The sequence below is a fragment of the Hemiscyllium ocellatum genome, chromosome 28 (assembly GCF_020745735.1).
Source record: "Hemiscyllium ocellatum isolate sHemOce1 chromosome 28, sHemOce1.pat.X.cur, whole genome shotgun sequence".
In the NCBI taxonomy this organism is placed as follows: Eukaryota; Metazoa; Chordata; class Chondrichthyes; order Orectolobiformes; family Hemiscylliidae; genus Hemiscyllium; species Hemiscyllium ocellatum.
In genome coordinates, this window is record NC_083428.1 from 42,676,704 (window position 1) to 42,697,442 (window position 20,739).

Genomic DNA, 20,739 nt, shown 5'->3' on the forward strand with positions numbered 1-20,739 from the left:
CTACACATCCCTGAAAACAATGGGCAATTTAGCATGGCCAGAACACCTGACCTGCACACTTTTGGAGTGTGAGAGGAAAGCGGATCCGTCGGACGAAATCCACGCAGACACGGGCTGAATGTGCAAACTCCACACAGGTAGTCGCCCGAGATTCGAATCGACGTGGGTCCGTGGCGCTGGGAGGAAGCAGTGAAATCCTGATTATAATTGCACATGCTGAAGCTTCGATTTATGGAGAGCTCTCAAATCGATGGTCTGCTTTTCTTCAAAATCGACTCAGACACATCAAACGGAACCTTCATGCGCATCTTCCTTGTTTTGGAGCTGATGGTGATGTGGCAGTGCGTGTGGGAGTGTCGGTGTCTGCGGCTTGTGGTGGGGTGGATTGTGTCGAGCAGAGAGTGGATGCTGGGGGTGGGGACTGTGCGTGGTGTTGGAGGGATGATGACGAGGCTGTCTCATGAGCACCGTTCTTTCTTTGGCGGTGCTGTGTTGTAAGCTTGCTGATGGCTTGGACGGTGCCAGAAGTGTGTGTTGAGGAGGGTTGTTACAGTAGAGACAGGACGGTGCGGCAATGGAGTGGGGGTGATGAAGAGAGATGGCGGCTTGGAATCGGCCCTGCACAGCCGGGGCTGCCAGTCTTTCCCACTGAATTGTGTGGATTGTGGCAGAATGGCTGTGCGGCAGTGTGAAGCGTAAACGTTTTTGCCAGCTCGTGCAAGCGCACGCCTGGCGCCCGGGTAGCTCAGTCGGTAGAGCATCAGACTCTTAATCTGAGGGTCCAGGGTTCAAGTCCCTGCTCGGGCGGGTCGCTTTTAAATTGCATTGCCACAGGACAACAGAGAAGGCGGTGCGAGCAAATCAGACTCAATGGCCCTCCCGTTCTGGCGGTGGGGAAGCAAGTGCAGGCCCGTTTTGCCTGCCGCAACGCCTGGCTTCTGTTTGAATTGATCTCTTTCAGGTCCTCCAAATGTGCGAAATCAGAAATTAGCATAGAATCCCTCGACTGAGGAAACAGGCGACCGACCTCTCCCAAGAGCATCCCCCAGGCACCCAAACCCATACCGCATGACTATGTATTTACCCCGAACAAATGCACCGAACCTACACATCCCTGAAAACAATGGGCAATTTAGCATGGCCAGAACACCTGACCTGCACACTTTTGGAGTGTGGGAGGAAAGCGGATCCGTCGGACGAAATCCACGCAGACACGGGCTGAATGTGCAAACTCCACACAGGTAGTCGCCCGAGATTCGAATCGACGTGGGTCCGTGGCGCTGGGAGGAAGCAGTGAAATCCTGATTATAATTGCACATGCTGAAGCTTCGATTTATGGAGAGCTCTCAAATCGATGGTCTGCTTTTCTTCAAAATCGACTCAGACACATCAAACGGAACCTTCATGCGCATCTTCCTTGTTTTGGAGCAATGGCGATGTGGCAGTGCGTGTGGGAGTGTCGGTGTCTGCGGCTTGTGGTGGGGTGGATTGTGTCGAGCAGAGAGTGGATGCTGGGGGTGGGGACTGTGCGTGGTGTTGGAGGGATGATGACGAGGCTGTCTCATGAGCACCGTTCTTTCTTTGGCGGTGCTGTGTTGTAAGCTTGCTGATGGCTTGGACGGTGCCAGAAGTGTGTGTTGAGGAGGGTTGTTACAGTAGAGACAGGACGGTGCGGCAATGGAGTGGGGGTGATGAAGAGAGATGGCGGCTTGGAATCGGCCCTGCACAGCCGGGGCTGCCAGTCTTTCCCACTGAATTGTGTGGATTGTGGCAGAATGGCTGCGCGGCAGTGTGAAGCGTAAACGTTTTTGCCAGCTCGTGCAAGCGCATGCCTGGCGCCCGGGTAGCTCAGTCGGTAGAGCATCAGACTCTTAATCTGAGGGTCCAGGGTTCAAGTCCCAGCTCGGGCGGGTCGCTTTTAAATTGCATTGCCACAGGACAACAGAGAAGGCGGTGCGAGCAAATCAGACTCAATGGCCCTCCCGTTCTGGCGGTGGGGAAGCAAGTGCAGGCCCGTTTTGCCTGCCGCAACGCCTGGCTTCTGTTTGAATTGATCTCTTTCAGGTCCTCCAAATGTGCGAAATCAGAAATTAGCATAGAATCCCTCGACTGAGGAAACAGGCGACCGACCTCTCCCAAGAGCATCCCCCAGGCACCCAAACCCATACCGCATGACTATGTATTTACCCCGAACAAATGCACCGAACCTACACATCCCTGAAAACAATGGGCAATTTAGCATGGCCAGAACACCTGACCTGCACACTTTTGGAGTGTGGGAGGAAAGCGGATCCGTCGGACGAAATCCACGCAGACACGGGCTGAATGTGCAAACTCCACACAGGTAGTCGCCCGAGATTCGAATCGACGTGGGTCCGTGGCGCTGGGAGGAAGCAGTGAAATCCTGATTATAATTGCACATGCTGAAGCTTCGATTTATGGAGAGCTCTCAAATCGATGGTCTGCTTTTCTTCAAAATCGACTCAGACACATCAAACGGAACCTTCATGCGCATCTTCCTTGTTTTGGAGCTGATGGTGATGTGGCAGTGCGTGTGGGAGTGTCGGTGTCTGCGGCTTGTGGTGGGGTGGATTGTGTCGAGCAGAGAGTGGATGCTGGGGGTGGGGACTGTGCGTGGTGTTGGAGGGATGATGACGAGGCTGTCTCATGAGCACCGTTCTTTCTTTGGCGGTGCTGTGTTGTAAGCTTGCTGATGGCTTGGACGGTGCCAGAAGTGTGTGTTGAGGAGGGTTGTTACAGTAGAGACAGGACGGTGCGGCAATGGAGTGGGGGTGATGAAGAGAGATGGCGGCTTGGAATCGGCCCTGCACAGCCGGGGCTGCCAGTCTTTCCCACTGAATTGTGTGGATTGTGGCAGAATGGCTGCGCGGCAGTGTGAAGCGTAAACGTTTTTGCCAGCTCGTGCAAGCGCACGCCTGGCGCCCGGGTAGCTCAGTCGGTAGAGCATCAGACTCTTAATCTGAGGGTCCAGGGTTCAAGTCCCTGCTCGGGCGGGTCGCTTTTAAATTGCATTGCCACAGGACAACAGAGAAGGCGGTGCGAGCAAATCAGACTCAATGGCCCTCCCGTTCTGGCGGTGGGGAAGCAAGTGCAGGCCCGTTTTGCCTGCCGCAACGCCTGGCTTCTGTTTGAATTGATCTCTTTCAGGTCCTCCAAATGTGCGAAATCAGAAATTAGCATAGAATCCCTCGACTGAGGAAACAGGCGACCGACCTCTCCCAAGAGCATCCCCCAGGCACCCAAACCCATACCGCATGACTATGTATTTACCCCGAACAAATGCACCGAACCTACACATCCCTGAAAACAATGGGCAATTTAGCATGGCCAGAACACCTGACCTGCACACTTTTGGAGTGTGGGAGGAAAGCGGATCCGTCGGACGAAATCCACGCAGACACGGGCTGAATGTGCAAACTCCACACAGGTAGTCGCCCGAGATTCGAATCGACGTGGGTCCGTGGCGCTGGGAGGAAGCAGTGAAATCCTGATTATAATTGCACATGCTGAAGCTTCGATTTATGGAGAGCTCTCAAATCGATGGTCTGCTTTTCTTCAAAATCGACTCAGACACATCAAACGGAACCTTCATGCGCATCTTCCTTGTTTTGGAGCAATGGCGATGTGGCAGTGCGTGTGGGAGTGTCGGTGTCTGCGGCTTGTGGTGGGGTGGATTGTGTCGAGCAGAGAGTGGATGCTGCGGGTGGGGACTGTGCGTGGTGTTGGAGGGATGATGACGAGGCTGTCTCATGAGCACCGTTCTTTCTTTGGCGGTGCTGTGTTGTAAGCTTGCTGATGGCTTGGACGGTGCCAGAAGTGTGTGTTGAGGAGGGTTGTTACAGTAGAGACAGGACGGTGCGGCAATGGAGTGGGGGTGATGAAGAGAGATGGCGGCTTGGAATCGGCCCTGCACAGCCGGGGCTGCCAGTCTTTCCCACTGAATTGTGTGGATTGTGGCAGAATGGCTGCGCGGCAGTGTGAAGCGTGGACGTTTTTGCCAGCTCGTGCAAGCGCACGCCTGGCGCCCGGGTAGCTCAGTCGGTAGAGCATCAGACTCTTAATCTGAGGGTCCAGGGTTCAAGTCCCTGCTCGGGCGGATCGCTTTTAAATTGCACTGCCACAGGACAACAAAGAAGGCGGTGCGAGCAAATCAGACTCAATGGCCCTCCCGTTCTGGCGGTGGGGAAGCAAGTGCAGGCCCGTTTTGCCTGCCGCAACGCCTGGCTTCTGTTTGAATTGATCTCTTTCAGGTCCTCCAAATGTGCGAAATCAGAAATTAGCATAGAATCCCTCGACTGAGGAAACAGGCGACCGACCTCTCCCAAGAGCATCCCCCAGGCACCCAAACCCATACCGCATGACTATGTATTTACCCCGAACAAATGCACCGAACCTACACATCCCTGAAAACAATGGGCAATTTAGCATGGCCAGAACACCTGACCTGCACACTTTTGGAGTGTGGGAGGAAAGCGGATCCGTCGGACGAAATCCACGCAGACACGGGCTGAATGTGCAAACTCCACACAGGTAGTCGCCCGAGATTCGAATCGACGTGGGTCCGTGGCGCTGGGAGGAAGCAGTGAAATCCTGATTATAATTGCACATGCTGAAGCTTCGATTTATGGAGAGCTCTCAAATCGATGGTCTGCTTTTCTTCAAAATCGACTCAGACACATCAAACGGAACCTTCATGCGCATCTTCCTTGTTTTGGAGCTGATGGTGATGTGGCAGTGCGTGTGGGAGTGTCGGTGTCTGCGGCTTGTGGTGGGGTGGATTGTGTCGAGCAGAGAGTGGATGCTGGGGGTGGGGACTGTGCGTGGTGTTGGAGGGATGATGACGAGGCTGTCTCATGAGCACCGTTCTTTCTTTGGCGGTGCTGTGTTGTAAGCTTGCTGATGGCTTGGACGGTGCCAGAAGTGTGTGTTGAGGAGGGTTGTTACAGTAGAGACAGGACGGTGCGGCAATGGAGTGGGGGTGATGAAGAGAGATGGCGGCTTGGAATCGGCCCTGCACAGCCGGGGCTGCCAGTCTTTCCCACTGAATTGTGTGGATTGTGGCAGAATGGCTGCGCGGCAGTGTGAAGCGTGGACGTTTTTGCCAGCTCGTGCAAGCGCACGCCTGGCGCCCGGGTAGCTCAGTCGGTAGAGCATCAGACTCTTAATCTGAGGGTCCAGGGTTCAAGTCCCTGCTCGGGCGGGTCGCTTTTAAATTGCATTGCCACAGGACAACAGAGAAGGCGGTGCGAGCAAATCAGACTCAATGGCCCTCCCGTTCTGGCGGTGGGGAAGCAAGTGCAGGCCCGTTTTGCCTGCCGCAACGCCTGGCTTCTGTTTGAATTGATCTCTTTCAGGTCCTCCAAATGTGCGAAATCAGAAATTAGCACAGAATCCCTCGACTGAGGAAACAGGCGACCGACCTCTCCCAAGAGCATCCCCCAGGCACCCAAACCCATACCGCATGACTATGTATTTACCCCGAACAAATGCACCGAACCTACACATCCCTGAAAACAATGGGCAATTTAGCATGGCCAGAACACCTGACCTGCACACTTTTGGAGTGTGGGAGGAAAGCGGATCCGTCGGACGAAATCCACGCAGACACGGGCTGAATGTGCAAACTCCACACAGGTAGTCGCCCGAGATTCGAATCGACGTGGGTCCGTGGCGCTGGGAGGAAGCAGTGAAATCCTGATTATAATTGCACATGCTGAAGCTTCGATTTATGGAGAGCTCTCAAATCGATGGTCTGCTTTTCTTCAAAATCGACTCAGACACATCAAACGGAACCTTCATGCGCATCTTCCTTGTTTTGGAGCAATGGCGATGTGGCAGTGCGTGTGGGAGTGTCGGAGTCTGCGGCTTGTGGTGGGGTGGATTGTGTCGAGCAGAGAGTGGATGCTGGGGGTGGGGACTGTGCGTGGTGTTGGAGGGATGATGACGAGGCTGTCTCATGAGCACCGTTCTTTCTTTGGCGGTGCTGTGTTGTAAGCTTGCTGATGGCTTGGACGGTGCCAGAAGTGTGTGTTGAGGAGGGTTGTTACAGTAGAGACAGGACGGTGCGGCAATGGAGTGGGGGTGATGAAGAGAGATGGCGGCTTGGAATCGGCCCTGCACAGCCGGGGCTGCCAGTCTTTCCCACTGAATTGTGTGGATTGTGGCAGAATGGCTGCGCGGCAGTGTGAAGCGTGAACGTTTTTGCCAGCTCGTGCAAGCGCATGCCTGGCGCCCGGGTAGCTCAGTCGGTAGAGCATCAGACTCTTAATCTGAGGGTCCAGGGTTCAAGCCCCAGCTCGGGCGGGTCGCTTTTAAATTGCATTGCCACAGGACAACAGAGAAGGCGGTGCGAGCAAATCAGACTCAATGGCCCTCCCGTTCTGGCGGTGGGGAAGCAAGTGCAGGCCCGTTTTGCCTGCCGCAACGCCTGGCTTCTGTTTGAATTGATCTCTTTCAGGTCCTCCAAATGTGCGAAATCAGAAATTAGCATAGAATCCCTCGACTGAGGAAACAGGCGACCGACCTCTCCCAAGAGCATCCCCCAGGCACCCAAACCCATACCGCATGACTATGTATTTACCCCGAACAAATGCACCGAACCTACACATCCCTGAAAACAATGGGCAATTTAGCATGGCCAGAACACCTGACCTGCACACTTTTGGAGTGTGGGAGGAAAGCGGATCCGTCGGACGAAATCCACGCAGACACGGGCTGAATGTGCAAACTCCACACAGGTAGTCGCCCGAGATTCGAATCGACGTGGGTCCGTGGCGCTGGGAGGAAGCAGTGAAATCCTGATTATAATTGCACATGCTGAAGCTTCGATTTATGGAGAGCTCTCAAATCGATGGTCTGCTTTTCTTCAAAATCGACTCAGACACATCAAACGGAACCTTCATGCGCATCTTCCTTGTTTTGGAGCAATGGCGATGTGGCAGTGCGTGTGGGAGTGTCGGTGTCTGCGGCTTGTGGTGGGGTGGATTGTGTCGAGCAGAGAGTGGATGCTGCGGGTGGGGACTGTGCGTGGTGTTGGAGGGATGATGACGAGGCTGTCTCATGAGCACCGTTCTTTCTTTGGCGGTGCTGTGTTGTAAGCTTGCTGATGGCTTGGACGGTGCCAGAAGTGTGTGTTGAGGAGGGTTGTTACAGTAGAGACAGGACGGTGCGGCAATGGAGTGGGGGTGATGAAGAGAGATGGCGGCTTGGAATCGGCCCTGCACAGCCGGGGCTGCCAGTCTTTCCCACTGAATTGTGTGGATTGTGGCAGAATGGCTGCGGGGCAGTGTGAAGCGTGAACGTTTTTGCCAGCTCGTGCAAGCGCACGCCTGGCGCCCGGGTAGCTCAGTCGGTAGAGCATCAGACTCTTAATCTGAGGGTCCAGGGTTCAAGTCCCTGCTCGGGCGGGTCGCTTTTAAATTGCACTGCCACAGGACAACAGAGACGGCGGTGCGAGCAAATCAGACTCAATGGCCCTCCCGTTCTGGCGGTGGGGAAGCAAGTGCAGGCCCGTTTTGCCTGCCGCAACGCCTGGCTTCTGTTTGAATTGATCTCTTTCAGGTCCTCCAAATGTGCGAAATCAGAAATTAGCATAGAATCCCTCGACTGAGGAAACAGGCGACCGACCTCTCCCAAGAGCATCCCCCAGGCACCCAAACCCATACCGCATGACTATGTATTTACCCCGAACAAATGCACCGAACCTACACATCCCTGAAAACAATGGGCAATTTAGCATGGCCAGAACACCTGACCTGCACACTTTTGGAGTGTGGGAGGAAAGCGGATCCGTCGGACGAAATCCACGCAGACACGGGCTGAATGTGCAAACTCCACACAGGTAGTCGCCCGAGATTCGAATCGACGTGGGTCCGTGGCGCTGGGAGGAAGCAGTGAAATCCTGATTATAATTGCACATGCTGAAGCTTCGATTTATGGAGAGCTCTCAAATCGATGGTCTGCTTTTCTTCAAAATCGACTCAGACACATCAAACGGAACCTTCATGCGCATCTTCCTTGTTTTGGAGCAATGGCGATGTGGCAGTGCGTGTGGGAGTGTCGGAGTCTGCGGCTTGTGGTGGGGTGGATTGTGTCGAGCAGAGAGTGGATGCTGGGGGTGGGGACTGTGCGTGGTGTTGGAGGGATGATGACGAGGCTGTCTCATGAGCACCGTTCTTTCTTTGGCGGTGCTGTGTTGTAAGCTTGCTGATGGCTTGGACGGTGCCAGAAGTGTGTGTTGAGGAGGGTTGTTACAGTAGAGACAGGACGGTGCGGCAATGGAGTGGGGGTGATGAAGAGAGATGGCGGCTTGGAATCGGCCCTGCACAGCCGGGGCTGCCAGTCTTTCCCACTGAATTGTGTGGATTGTGGCAGAATGGCTGCGCGGCAGTGTGAAGCGTGAACGTTTTTGCCAGCTCGTGCAAGCGCACGCCTGGCGCCCGGGTAGCTCAGTCGGTAGAGCATCAGACTCTTAATCTGAGGGTCCAGGGTTCAAGTCCCTGCTCGGGCGGGTCGCTTTTAAATTGCATTGCCACAGGACAACAGAGAAGGCGGTGCGAGCAAATCAGACTCAATGGCCCTCCCGTTCTGGCGGTGGGGAAGCAAGTGCAGGCCCGTTTTGCCTGCCGCAACGCCTGGCTTCTGTTTGAATTGATCTCTTTCAGGTCCTCCAAATGTGCGAAATCAGAAATTAGCATAGAATCCCTCGACTGAGGAAACAGGCGACCGACCTCTCCCAAGAGCATCCCCCAGGCACCCAAACCCATACCGCATGACTATGTATTTACCCCGAACAAATGCACCGAACCTACACATCCCTGAAAACAATGGGCAATTTAGCATGGCCAGAACACCTGACCTGCACACTTTTGGAGTGTGGGAGGAAAGCGGATCCGTCGGACGAAATCCACGCAGACACGGGCTGAATGTGCAAACTCCACACAGGTAGTCGCCCGAGATTCGAATCGACGTGGGTCCGTGGCGCTGGGAGGAAGCAGTGAAATCCTGATTATAATTGCACATGCTGAAGCTTCGATTTATGGAGAGCTCTCAAATCGATGGTCTGCTTTTCTTCAAAATCGACTCAGACACATCAAACGGAACCTTCATGCGCATCTTCCTTGTTTTGGAGCAATGGCGATGTGGCAGTGCGTGTGGGAGTGTCGGTGTCTGCGGCTTGTGGTGGGGTGGATTGTGTCGAGCAGAGAGTGGATGCTGGGGGTGGGGACTGTGCGTGGTGTTGGAGGGATGATGACGAGGCTGTCTCATGAGCACCGTTCTTTCTTTGGCGGTGCTGTGTTGTAAGCTTGCTGATGGCTTGGACGGTGCCAGAAGTGTGTGTTGAGGAGGGTTGTTACAGTAGAGACAGGACGGTGCGGCAATGGAGTGGGGGTGATGAAGAGAGATGGCGGCTTGGAATCGGCCCTGCACAGCCGGGGCTGCCAGTCTTTCCCACTGAATTGTGTGGATTGTGGCAGAATGGCTGCGCGGCAGTGTGAAGCGTGGACGTTTTTGCCAGCTCGTGCAAGCGCACGCCTGGCGCCCGGGTAGCTCAGTCGGTAGAGCATCAGACTCTTAATCTGAGGGTCCAGGGTTCAAGTCCCTGCTCGGGCGGATCGCTTTTAAATTGCACTGCCACAGGACAACAAAGAAGGCGGTGCGAGCAAATCAGACTCAATGGCCCTCCCGTTCTGGCGGTGGGGAAGCAAGTGCAGGCCCGTTTTGCCTGCCGCAACGCCTGGCTTCTGTTTGAATTGATCTCTTTCAGGTCCTCCAAATGTGCGAAATCAGAAATTAGCATAGAATCCCTCGACTGAGGAAACAGGCGACCGACCTCTCCCAAGAGCATCCCCCAGGCACCCAAACCCATACCGCATGACTATGTATTTACCCCGAACAAATGCACCGAACCTACACATCCCTGAAAACAATGGGCAATTTAGCATGGCCAGAACACCTGACCTGCACACTTTTGGAGTGTGGGAGGAAAGCGGATCCGTCGGACGAAATCCACGCAGACACGGGCTGAATGTGCAAACTCCACACAGGTAGTCGCCCGAGATTCGAATCGACGTGGGTCCGTGGCGCTGGGAGGAAGCAGTGAAATCCTGATTATAATTGCACATGCTGAAGCTTCGATTTATGGAGAGCTCTCAAATCGATGGTCTGCTTTTCTTCAAAATCGACTCAGACACATCAAACGGAACCTTCATGCGCATCTTCCTTGTTTTGGAGCAATGGCGATGTGGCAGTGCGTGTGGGAGTGTCGGAGTCTGCGGCTTGTGGTGGGGTGGATTGTGTCGAGCAGAGAGTGGATGCTGGGGGTGGGGACTGTGCGTGGTGTTGGAGGGATGATGACGAGGCTGTCTCATGAGCACCGTTCTTTCTTTGGCGGTGCTGTGTTGTAAGCTTGCTGATGGCTTGGACGGTGCCAGAAGTGTGTGTTGAGGAGGGTTGTTACAGTAGAGACAGGACGGTGCGGCAATGGAGTGGGGGTGATGAAGAGAGATGGCGGCTTGGAATCGGCCCTGCACAGCCGGGGCTGCCAGTCTTTCCCACTGAATTGTGTGGATTGTGGCAGAATGGCTGCGCGGCAGTGTGAAGCGTGAACGTTTTTGCCAGCTCGTGCAAGCGCACGCCTGGCGCCCGGGTAGCTCAGTCGGTAGAGCATCAGACTCTTAATCTGAGGGTCCAGGGTTCAAGTCCCTGCTCGGGCGGGTCGCTTTTAAATTGCATTGCCACAGGACAACAGAGAAGGCGGTGCGAGCAAATCAGACTCAATGGCCCTCCCGTTCTGGCGGTGGGGAAGCAAGTGCAGGCCCGTTTTGCCTGCCGCAACGCCTGGCTTCTGTTTGAATTGATCTCTTTCAGGTCCTCCAAATGTGCGAAATCAGAAATTAGCATAGAATCCCTCGACTGAGGAAACAGGCGACCGACCTCTCCCAAGAGCATCCCCCAGGCACCCAAACCCATACCGCATGACTATGTATTTACCCCGAACAAATGCACCGAACCTACACATCCCTGAAAACAATGTGCAATTTAGCATGGCCAGAACACCTGACCTGCACACTTTTGGAGTGTGGGAGGAAAGCGGATCCGTCGGACGAAATCCACGCAGACACGGGCTGAATGTGCAAACTCCACACAGGTAGTCGCCCGAGATTCGAATCGACGTGGGTCCGTGGCGCTGGGAGGAAGCAGTGAAATCCTGATTATAATTGCACATGCTGAAGCTTCGATTTATGGAGAGCTCTCAAATCGATGGTCTGCTTTTCTTCAAAATCGACTCAGACACATCAAACGGAACCTTCATGCGCATCTTCCTTGTTTTGGAGCAATGGCGATGTGGCAGTGCGTGTGGGAGTGTCGGTGTCTGCGGCTTGTGGTGGGGTGGATTGTGTCGAGCAGAGAGTGGATGCTGGGGGTGGGGACTGTGCGTGGTGTTGGAGGGATGATGACGAGGCTGTCTCATGAGCACCGTTCTTTCTTTGGCGGTGCTGTGTTGTAAGCTTGCTGATGGCTTGGACGGTGCCAGAAGTGTGTGTTGAGGAGGGTTGTTACAGTAGAGACAGGACGGTGCGGCAATGGAGTGGGGGTGATGAAGAGAGATGGCGGCTTGGAATCGGCCCTGCACAGCCGGGGCTGCCAGTCTTTCCCACTGAATTGTGTGGATTGTGGCAGAATGGCTGCGCGGCAGTGTGAAGCGTAAACGTTTTTGCCAGCTCGTGCAAGCGCACGCCTGGCGCCCGGGTAGCTCAGTCGGTAGAGCATCAGACTCTTAATCTGAGGGTCCAGGGTTCAAGTCCCTGCTCGGGCGGGTCGCTTTTAAATTGCATTGCCACAGGACAACAGAGAAGGCGGTGCGAGCAAATCAGACTCAATGGCCCTCCCGTTCTGGCGGTGGGGAAGCAAGTGCAGGCCCGTTTTGCCTGCCGCAACGCCTGGCTTCTGTTTGAATTGATCTCTTTCAGGTCCTCCAAATGTGCGAAATCAGAAATTAGCATAGAATCCCTCGACTGAGGAAACAGGCGACCGACCTCTCCCAAGAGCATCCCCCAGGCACCCAAACCCATACCGCATGACTATGTATTTACCCCGAACAAATGCACCGAACCTACACATCCCTGAAAACAATGGGCAATTTAGCATGGCCAGAACACCTGACCTGCACACTTTTGGAGTGTGGGAGGAAAGCGGATCCGTCGGACGAAATCCACGCAGACACGGGCTGAATGTGCAAACTCCACACAGGTAGTCGCCCGAGATTCGAATCGACGTGGGTCCGTGGCGCTGGGAGGAAGCAGTGAAATCCTGATTATAATTGCACATGCTGAAGCTTCGATTTATGGAGAGCTCTCAAATCGATGGTCTGCTTTTCTTCAAAATCGACTCAGACACATCAAACGGAACCTTCATGCGCATCTTCCTTGTTTTGGAGCTGATGGTGATGTGGCAGTGCGTGTGGGAGTGTCGGTGTCTGCGGCTTGTGGTGGGGTGGATTGTGTCGAGCAGAGAGTGGATGCTGGGGGTGGGGACTGTGCGTGGTGTTGGAGGGATGATGACGAGGCTGTCTCATGAGCACCGTTCTTTCTTTGGCGGTGCTGTGTTGTAAGCTTGCTGATGGCTTGGACGGTGCCAGAAGTGTGTGTTGAGGAGGGTTGTTACAGTAGAGACAGGACGGTGCGGCAATGGAGTGGGGGTGATGAAGAGAGATGGCGGCTTGGAATCGGCCCTGCACAGCCGGGGCTGCCAGTCTTTCCCACTGAATTGTGTGGATTGTGGCAGAATGGCTGCGCGGCAGTGTGAAGCGTAAACGTTTTTGCCAGCTCGTGCAAGCGCACGCCTGGCGCCCGGGTAGCTCAGTCGGTAGAGCATCAGACTCTTAATCTGAGGGTCCAGGGTTCAAGTCCCTGCTCGGGCGGGTTGCTTTTAAATTGCATTGCCACAGGACAACAGAGAAGGCGGTGCGAGCAAATCAGACTCAATGGCCCTCCCGTTCTGGCGGTGGGGAAGCAAGTGCAGGCCCGTTTTGCCTGCCGCAACGCCTGGCTTCTGTTTGAATTGATCTCTTTCAGGTCCTCCAAATGTGCGAAATCAGAAATTAGCATAGAATCCCTCGACTGAGGAAACAGGCGACCGACCTCTCCCAAGAGCATCCCCCAGGCACCCAAACCCATACCGCATGACTATGTATTTACCCCGAACAAATGCACCGAACCTACACATCCCTGAAAACAATGGGCAATTTAGCATGGCCAGAACACCTGACCTGCACACTTTTGGAGTGTGGGAGGAAAGCGGATCCGTCGGACGAAATCCACGCAGACACGGGCTGAATGTGCAAACTCCACACAGGTAGTCGCCCGAGATTCGAATCGACGTGGGTCCGTGGCGCTGGGAGGAAGCAGTGAAATCCTGATTATAATTGCACATGCTGAAGCTTCGATTTATGGAGAGCTCTCAAATCGATGGTCTGCTTTTCTTCAAAATCGACTCAGACACATCAAACGGAACCTTCATGCGCATCTTCCTTGTTTTGGAGCAATGGCGATGTGGCAGTGCGTGTGGGAGTGTCGGTGTCTGCGGCTTGTGGTGGGGTGGATTGTGTCGAGCAGAGAGTGGATGCTGCGGGTGGGGACTGTGCGTGGTGTTGGAGGGATGATGACGAGGCTGTCTCATGAGCACCGTTCTTTCTTTGGCGGTGCTGTGTTGTAAGCTTGCTGATGGCTTGGACGGTGCCAGAAGTGTGTGTTGAGGAGGGTTGTTACAGTAGAGACAGGACGGTGCGGCAATGGAGTGGGGGTGATGAAGAGAGATGGCGGCTTGGAATCGGCCCTGCACAGCCGGGGCTGCCAGTCTTTCCCACTGAATTGTGTGGATTGTGGCAGAATGGCTGCGCGGCAGTGTGAAGCGTGGACGTTTTTGCCAGCTCGTGCAAGCGCACGCCTGGCGCCCGGGTAGCTCAGTCGGTAGAGCATCAGACTCTTAATCTGAGGGTCCAGGGTTCAAGTCCCTGCTCGGGCGGATCGCTTTTAAATTGCACTGCCACAGGACAACAAAGAAGGCGGTGCGAGCAAATCAGACTCAATGGCCCTCCCGTTCTGGCGGTGGGGAAGCAAGTGCAGGCCCGTTTTGCCTGCCGCAACGCCTGGCTTCTGTTTGAATTGATCTCTTTCAGGTCCTCCAAATGTGCGAAATCAGAAATTAGCATAGAATCCCTCGACTGAGGAAACAGGCGACCGACCTCTCCCAAGAGCATCCCCCAGGCACCCAAACCCATACCGCATGACTATGTATTTACCCCGAACAAATGCACCGAACCTACACATCCCTGAAAACAATGGGCAATTTAGCATGGCCAGAACACCTGACCTGCACACTTTTGGAGTGTGGGAGGAAAGCGGATCCGTCGGACGAAATCCACGCAGACACGGGCTGAATGTGCAAACTCCACACAGGTAGTCGCCCGAGATTCGAATCGACGTGGGTCCGTGGCGCTGGGAGGAAGCAGTGAAATCCTGATTATAATTGCACATGCTGAAGCTTCGATTTATGGAGAGCTCTCAAATCGATGGTCTGCTTTTCTTCAAAATCGACTCAGACACATCAAACGGAACCTTCATGCGCATCTTCCTTGTTTTGGAGCAATGGTGATGTGGCAGTGCGTGTGGGAGTGTCGGTGTCTGCGGCTTGTGGTGGGGTGGATTGTGTCGAGCAGAGAGTGGATGCTGGGGGTGGGGACTGTGCGTGGTGTTGGAGGGATGATGACGAGGCTGTCTCATGAGCACCGTTCTTTCTTTGGCGGTGCTGTGTTGTAAGCTTGCTGATGGCTTGGACGGTGCCAGAAGTGTGTGTTGAGGAGGGTTGTTACAGTAGAGACAGGACGGTGCGGCAATGGAGTGGGGGTGATGAAGAGAGATGGCGGCTTGGAATCGGCCCTGCACAGCCGGGGCTGCCAGTCTTTCCCACTGAATTGTGTGGATTGTGGCAGAATGGCTGTGCGGCAGTGTGAAGCGTAAACGTTTTTGCCAGCTCGTGCAAGCGCACGCCTGGCGCCCGGGTAGCTCAGTCGGTAGAGCATCAGACTCTTAATCTGAGGGTCCAGGGTTCAAGTCCCTGCTCGGGCGGGTCGCTTTTAAATTGCATTGCCACAGGACAACAGAGAAGGCGGTGCGAGCAAATCAGACTCAATGGCCCTCCCGTTCTGGCGGTGGGGAAGCAAGTGCAGGCCCGTTTTGCCTGCCGCAACGCCTGGCTTCTGTTTGAATTGATCTCTTTCAGGTCCTCCAAATGTGCGAAATCAGAAATTAGCATAGAATCCCTCGACTGAGGAAACAGGCGACCGACCTCTCCCAAGAGCATCCCCCAGGCACCCAAACCCATACCGCATGACTATGTATTTACCCCGAACAAATGCACCGAACCTACACATCCCTGAAAACAATGGGCAATTTAGCATGGCCAGAACACCTGACCTGCACACTTTTGGAGTGTGGGAGGAAAGCGGATCCGTCGGACGAAATCCACGCAGACACGGGCTGAATGTGCAAACTCCACACAGGTAGTCGCCCGAGATTCGAATCGACGTGGGTCCGTGGCGCTGGGAGGAAGCAGTGAAATCCTGATTATAATTGCACATGCTGAAGCTTCGATTTATGGAGAGCTCTCAAATCGATGGTCTGCTTTTCTTCAAAATCGACTCAGACACATCAAACGGAACCTTCATGCGCATCTTCCTTGTTTTGGAGCAATGGCGATGTGGCAGTGCGTGTGGGAGTGTCGGTGTCTGCGGCTTGTGGTGGGGTGGATTGTGTCGAGCAGAGAGTGGATGCTGGGGGTGGGGACTGTGCGTGGTGTTGGAGGGATGATGACGAGGCTGTCTCATGAGCACCGTTCTTTCTTTGGCGGTGCTGTGTTGTAAGCTTGCTGATGGCTTGGACGGTGCCAGAAGTGTGTGTTGAGGAGGGTTGTTACAGTAGAGACAGGACGGTGCGGCAATGGAGTGGGGGTGATGAAGAGAGATGGCGGCTTGGAATCGGCCCTGCACAGCCGGGGCTGCCAGTCTTTCCCACTGAATTGTGTGGATTGTGGCAGAATGGCTGCGCGGCAGTGTGAAGCGTGAACGTTTTTGCCAGCTCGTGCAAGCGCACGCCTGGCGCCCGGGTAGCTCAGTCGGTAGAGCATCAGACTCTTAATCTGAGGGTCCAGGGTTCCAGTCCCTGCTCGGGCGGGTCGCTTTTAAATTGCATTGCCACAGGACAACAGAGAAGGCGGTGCGAGCAAATCAGACTCAATGGCCCTCCCGTTCTGGCGGTGGGGAAGCAAGTGCAGGCCCGTTTTGCCTGCCGCAACGCCTGGCTTCTGTTTGAATTGATCTCTTTCAGGTCCTCCAAATGTGCGAAATCAGAAATTAGCATAGAATCCCTCGACTGAGGAAACAGGCGACCGACCTCTCCCAAGAGCATCCCCCAGGCACCCAAACCCATACCGCATGACTATGTATTTACCCCGAACAAATGCACCGAACCTACACATCCCTGAAAACAATGGGCAATTTAGCATGGCCAGAACACCTGACCTGCACACTTTTGGAGTGTGGGAGGAAAGCGGATCCGTCGGACGAAATCCACGCAGACACGGGCTGAATGTGCAAACTCCACACAGGTAGTCGCCCGAGATTCGAATCGACGTGGGTCCGTGGCGCTGGGAGGAAGCAGTGAAATCCTGATTATAATTGCACATGCTGAAGCTTCGATTTATGGAGAGCTCTCAAATCGATGGTCTGCTTTTCTTCAAAATCGACTCAGACACATCAAACGGAACCTTCATGCGCATCTTCCTTGTTTTGGAGCAATGGTGATGTGGCAGTGCGTGTGGGAGTGTCGGTGTCTGCGGCTTGTGGTGGGGTGGATTGTGTCGAGCAGAGAGTGGATGCTGGGGGTGGGGACTGTGCGTGGTGTTGGAGGGATGATGACGAGGCTGTCTCATGAGCACCGTTCTTTCTTTGGCGGTGCTGTGTTGTAAGCTTGCTGATGGCTTGGACGGTGCCAGAAGTGTGTGTTGAGGAGGGTTGTTACAGTAGAGACAGGACGGTGCGGCAATGGAGTGGGGGTGATGAAGAGAGATGGCGGCTTGGAATCGGCCCTGCACAGCCGGGGCTGCCAGTCTTTCCCACTGAATTGTGTGGATTGTGGCAGAATGGCTGCGCGGCAGTGTGAAGCGTGAACGTTTTTGCCAGCTCGTGCAAGCGCACGCCTGGCGCCCGGGTAGCTCAGTCGGTAGAGCATCAGACTCTTAATCTGAGGGTCCAGGGTTCAAGTCCCTGCTCGGGCGGGTCGCTTTTAAATTGCATTGCCACAGGACAACAGAGAAGGCGGTGCGAGCAAATCAGACTCAATGGCCCTCCCGTTCTGGCGGTGGGGAAGCAAGTGCAGGCCCGTTTTGCCTGCCGCAACGCCTGGCTTCTGTTTGAATTGATCTCTTTCAGGTCCTCCAAATGTGCGAAATCAGAAATTAGCATAGAATCCCTCGACTGAGGAAACAGGCGACCGACCTCTCCCAAGAGCATCCCCCAGGCACCCAAACCCATACCGCATGACTATGTATTTACCCCGAACAAATGCACCGAACCTACACATCCCTGAAAACAATGGGCAATTTAGCATGGCCAGAACACCTGACCTGCACACTTTTGGAGTGTGGGAGGAAAGCGGATCCGTCGGACGAAATCCACGCAGACACGGGCTGAATGTGCAAACTCCACACAGGTAGTCGCCCGAGATTCGAATCGACGTGGGTCCGTGGCGCTGGGAGGAAGCAGTGAAATCCTGATTATAATTGCACATGCTGAAGCTTCGATTTATGGAGAGCTCTCAAATCGATGGTCTGCTTTTCTTCAAAATCGACTCAGACACATCAAACGGAACCTTCATGCGCATCTTCCTTGTTTTGGAGCAATGGCGATGTGGCAGTGCGTGTGGGAGTGTCGGTGTCTGCGGCTTGTGGTGGGGTGGATTGTGTCGAGCAGAGAGTGGATGCTGCGGGTGGGGACTGTGCGTGGTGTTGGAGGGATGATGACGAGGCTGTCTCATGAGCACCGTTCTTTCTTTGGCGGTGCTGTGTTGTAAGCTTGCTGATGGCTTGGACGGTGCCAGAAGTGTGTGTTGAGGAGGGTTGTTACAGTAGAGACAGGACGGTGCGGCAATGGAGTGGGGGTGATGAAGAGAGATGGCGGCTTGGAATCGGCCCTGCACAGCCGGGGCTGCCAGTCTTTCCCACTGAATTGTGTGGATTGTGGCAGAATGGCTGCGCGGCAGTGTGAAGCGTGGACGTTTTTGCCAGCTCGTGCAAGCGCACGCCTGGCGCCCGGGTAGCTCAGTCGGTAGAGCATCAGACTCTTAATCTGAGGGTCCAGGGTTCAAGTCCCTGCTCGGGCGGATCGCTTTTAAATTGCACTGCCACAGGACAACAGAGAAGGCGGTGCGAGCAAATCAGACTCAATGGCCCTCCCGTTCTGGCGGTGGGGAAGCAAGTGCAGGCCCGTTTTGCCTGCCGCAACGCCTGGCTTCTGTTTGAATTGATCTCTTTCAGGTCCTCCAAATGTGCGAAATCAGAAATTAGCATAGAATCCCTCGACTGAGGAAACAGGCGACCGACCTCTCCCAAGAGCATCCCCCAGGCACCCAAACCCATACCGCATGACTATGTATTTACCCCGAACAAATGCACCGAACCTACACATCCCTGAAAACAATGGGCAATTTAGCATGGCCAGAACACCTGACCTGCACACTTTTGGAGTGTGGGAGGAAAGCGGATCCGTCGGACGAAATCCACGCAGACACGGGCTGAATGTGCAAACTCCACACAGGTAGTCGCCCGAGATTCGAATCGACGTGGGTCCGTGGCGCTGGGAGGAAGCAGTGAAATCCTGATTATAATTGCACATGCTGAAGCTTCGATTTATGGAGAGCTCTCAAATCGATGGTCTGCTTTTCTTCAAAATCGACTCAGACACATCAAACGGAACCTTCATGCGCATCTTCCTTGTTTTGGAGCAATGGTGATGTGGCAGTGCGTGTGGGAGTGTCGGTGTCTGCGGCTTGTGGTGGGGTGGATTGTGTCGAGCAGAGAGTGGATGCTGGGGGTGGGGACTGTGCGTGGTGTTGGAGGGATGATGACGAGGCTGTCTCATGAGCACCGTTCTTTCTTTGGCGGTGCTGTGTTGTAAGCTTGCTGATGGCTTGGACGGTGCCAGAAGTGTGTGTTGAGGAGGGTTGTTACAGTAGAGACAGGACGGTGCGGCAATGGAGTGGGGGTGATGAAGAGAGATGGCGGCTTGGAATCGGCCCTGCACAGCCGGGGCTGCCAGTCTTTCCCACTGAATTGTGTGGATTGTGGCAGAATGGCTGTGCGGCAGTGTGAAGCGTAAACGTTTTTGCCAGCTCGTGCAAGCGCACGCCTGGCGCCCGGGTAGCTCAGTCGGTAGAGCATCAGACTCTTAATCTGAGGGTCCAGGGTTCAAGTCCCTGCTCGGGCGGGTCGCTTTTAAATTGCATTGCCACAGGACAACAGAGAAGGCGGTGCGAGCAAATCAGACTCAATGGCCCTCCCGTTCTGGCGGTGGGGAAGCAAGTGCAGGCCCGTTTTGCCTGCCGCAACGCCTGGCTTCTGTTTGAATTGATCTCTTTCAGGTCCTCCAAATGTGCGAAATCAGAAATTAGCACAGAATCCCTCGACTGAGGAAACAGGCGACCGACCTCTCCCAAGAGCATCCCCCAGGCACCCAAACCCATACCGCATGACTATGTATTTACCCCGAACAAATGCACCGAACCTACACATCCCTGAAAACAATGGGCAATTTAGCATGGCCAGAACACCTGACCTGCACACTTTTGGAGTGTGGGAGGAAAGCGGATCCGTCGGACGAAATCCACGCAGACACGGGCTGAATGTGCAAACTCCACACAGGTAGTCGCCCGAGATTCGAATCGACGTGGGTCCGTGGCGCTGGGAGGAAGCAGTGAAATCCTGATTATAATTGCACATGCTGAAGCTTCGATTTATGGAGAGCTCTCAAATCGATGGTCTGCTTTTCTTCAAAATCGACTCAGACACATCAAACGGAACCTTCATGCGCATCTTCCTTGTTTTGGAGCAATGGCGATGTGGCAGTGCGTGTGGGAGTGTCGGAGTCTGCGGCTTGTGGTGGGGTGGATTGTGTCGAGCAGAGAGTGGATGCTGGGGGTGGGGACTGTGCGTGGTGTTGGAGGGATGATGACGAGGCTGTCTCATGAGCACCGTTCTTTCTTTGGCGGTGCTGTGTTGTAAGCTTGCTGATGGCTTGGACGGTGCCAGAAGTGTGTGTTGAGGAGGGTTGTTACAGTAGAGACAGGACGGTGCGGCAATGGAGTGGGGGTGATGAAGAGAGATGGCGGCTTGGAATCGGCCCTGCACAGCCGGGGCTGCCAGTCTTTCCCACTGAATTGTGTGGATTGTGGCAGAATGGCTGCGCGGCAGTGTGAAGCGTGAACGTTTTTGCCAGCTCGTGCAAGCGCACGCCTGGCGCCCGGGTAGCTCAGTCGGTAGAGCATCAGACTCTTAATCTGAGGGTCCAGGGTTCAAGCCCCAGCTCGGGCGGGTCGCTTTTAAATTGCATTGCCACAGGACAACAGAGAAGGCGGTGCGAGCAAATCAGACTCAATGGCCCTCCCG

At 54.5% G+C, this 20,739-nt stretch overlaps 19 non-coding genes across 19 annotated transcripts; all 19 read left to right on the forward strand.

Annotated features, from left to right (window-relative positions):
- The first annotated feature begins 734 nt into the window (after window positions 1-734).
- On the forward strand, window positions 735-807 carry trnak-cuu (transfer RNA lysine (anticodon CUU)). Its single transcript has one exon. It is a non-coding gene; the product is annotated as a tRNA-Lys (tRNA).
- Window positions 808-1,837: 1,030 nt separating this feature from the next.
- Window positions 1,838-1,910, forward strand: trnak-cuu (transfer RNA lysine (anticodon CUU)). The gene has a single exon. It is a non-coding gene; the product is annotated as a tRNA-Lys (tRNA).
- Window positions 1,911-2,941: 1,031 nt separating this feature from the next.
- On the forward strand, window positions 2,942-3,014 carry trnak-cuu (transfer RNA lysine (anticodon CUU)). Its single transcript has one exon. It is a non-coding gene; the product is annotated as a tRNA-Lys (tRNA).
- A 1,030-nt stretch (window positions 3,015-4,044) lies between these two features.
- Window positions 4,045-4,117, forward strand: trnak-cuu (transfer RNA lysine (anticodon CUU)). Its single transcript has one exon. It is a non-coding gene; the product is annotated as a tRNA-Lys (tRNA).
- A 1,031-nt stretch (window positions 4,118-5,148) lies between these two features.
- trnak-cuu (transfer RNA lysine (anticodon CUU)) lies at window positions 5,149-5,221 on the forward strand. Its single transcript has one exon. It is a non-coding gene; the product is annotated as a tRNA-Lys (tRNA).
- A 1,030-nt stretch (window positions 5,222-6,251) lies between these two features.
- On the forward strand, window positions 6,252-6,324 carry trnak-cuu (transfer RNA lysine (anticodon CUU)). Its single transcript has one exon. It is a non-coding gene; the product is annotated as a tRNA-Lys (tRNA).
- Window positions 6,325-7,354: 1,030 nt separating this feature from the next.
- On the forward strand, window positions 7,355-7,427 carry trnak-cuu (transfer RNA lysine (anticodon CUU)). The gene has a single exon. It is a non-coding gene; the product is annotated as a tRNA-Lys (tRNA).
- A 1,030-nt stretch (window positions 7,428-8,457) lies between these two features.
- On the forward strand, window positions 8,458-8,530 carry trnak-cuu (transfer RNA lysine (anticodon CUU)). The gene has a single exon. It is a non-coding gene; the product is annotated as a tRNA-Lys (tRNA).
- Window positions 8,531-9,560: 1,030 nt separating this feature from the next.
- trnak-cuu (transfer RNA lysine (anticodon CUU)) lies at window positions 9,561-9,633 on the forward strand. The gene has a single exon. It is a non-coding gene; the product is annotated as a tRNA-Lys (tRNA).
- Window positions 9,634-10,663: 1,030 nt separating this feature from the next.
- trnak-cuu (transfer RNA lysine (anticodon CUU)) lies at window positions 10,664-10,736 on the forward strand. Its single transcript has one exon. It is a non-coding gene; the product is annotated as a tRNA-Lys (tRNA).
- Window positions 10,737-11,766: 1,030 nt separating this feature from the next.
- On the forward strand, window positions 11,767-11,839 carry trnak-cuu (transfer RNA lysine (anticodon CUU)). Its single transcript has one exon. It is a non-coding gene; the product is annotated as a tRNA-Lys (tRNA).
- Window positions 11,840-12,870: 1,031 nt separating this feature from the next.
- On the forward strand, window positions 12,871-12,943 carry trnak-cuu (transfer RNA lysine (anticodon CUU)). The gene has a single exon. It is a non-coding gene; the product is annotated as a tRNA-Lys (tRNA).
- Window positions 12,944-13,973: 1,030 nt separating this feature from the next.
- trnak-cuu (transfer RNA lysine (anticodon CUU)) lies at window positions 13,974-14,046 on the forward strand. Its single transcript has one exon. It is a non-coding gene; the product is annotated as a tRNA-Lys (tRNA).
- Window positions 14,047-15,076: 1,030 nt separating this feature from the next.
- Window positions 15,077-15,149, forward strand: trnak-cuu (transfer RNA lysine (anticodon CUU)). Its single transcript has one exon. It is a non-coding gene; the product is annotated as a tRNA-Lys (tRNA).
- Window positions 15,150-16,179: 1,030 nt separating this feature from the next.
- On the forward strand, window positions 16,180-16,252 carry trnak-cuu (transfer RNA lysine (anticodon CUU)). The gene has a single exon. It is a non-coding gene; the product is annotated as a tRNA-Lys (tRNA).
- A 1,030-nt stretch (window positions 16,253-17,282) lies between these two features.
- Window positions 17,283-17,355, forward strand: trnak-cuu (transfer RNA lysine (anticodon CUU)). Its single transcript has one exon. It is a non-coding gene; the product is annotated as a tRNA-Lys (tRNA).
- A 1,030-nt stretch (window positions 17,356-18,385) lies between these two features.
- On the forward strand, window positions 18,386-18,458 carry trnak-cuu (transfer RNA lysine (anticodon CUU)). The gene has a single exon. It is a non-coding gene; the product is annotated as a tRNA-Lys (tRNA).
- Window positions 18,459-19,488: 1,030 nt separating this feature from the next.
- On the forward strand, window positions 19,489-19,561 carry trnak-cuu (transfer RNA lysine (anticodon CUU)). The gene has a single exon. It is a non-coding gene; the product is annotated as a tRNA-Lys (tRNA).
- A 1,030-nt stretch (window positions 19,562-20,591) lies between these two features.
- On the forward strand, window positions 20,592-20,664 carry trnak-cuu (transfer RNA lysine (anticodon CUU)). The gene has a single exon. It is a non-coding gene; the product is annotated as a tRNA-Lys (tRNA).
- Window positions 20,665-20,739: the final 75 nt, after the last annotated feature.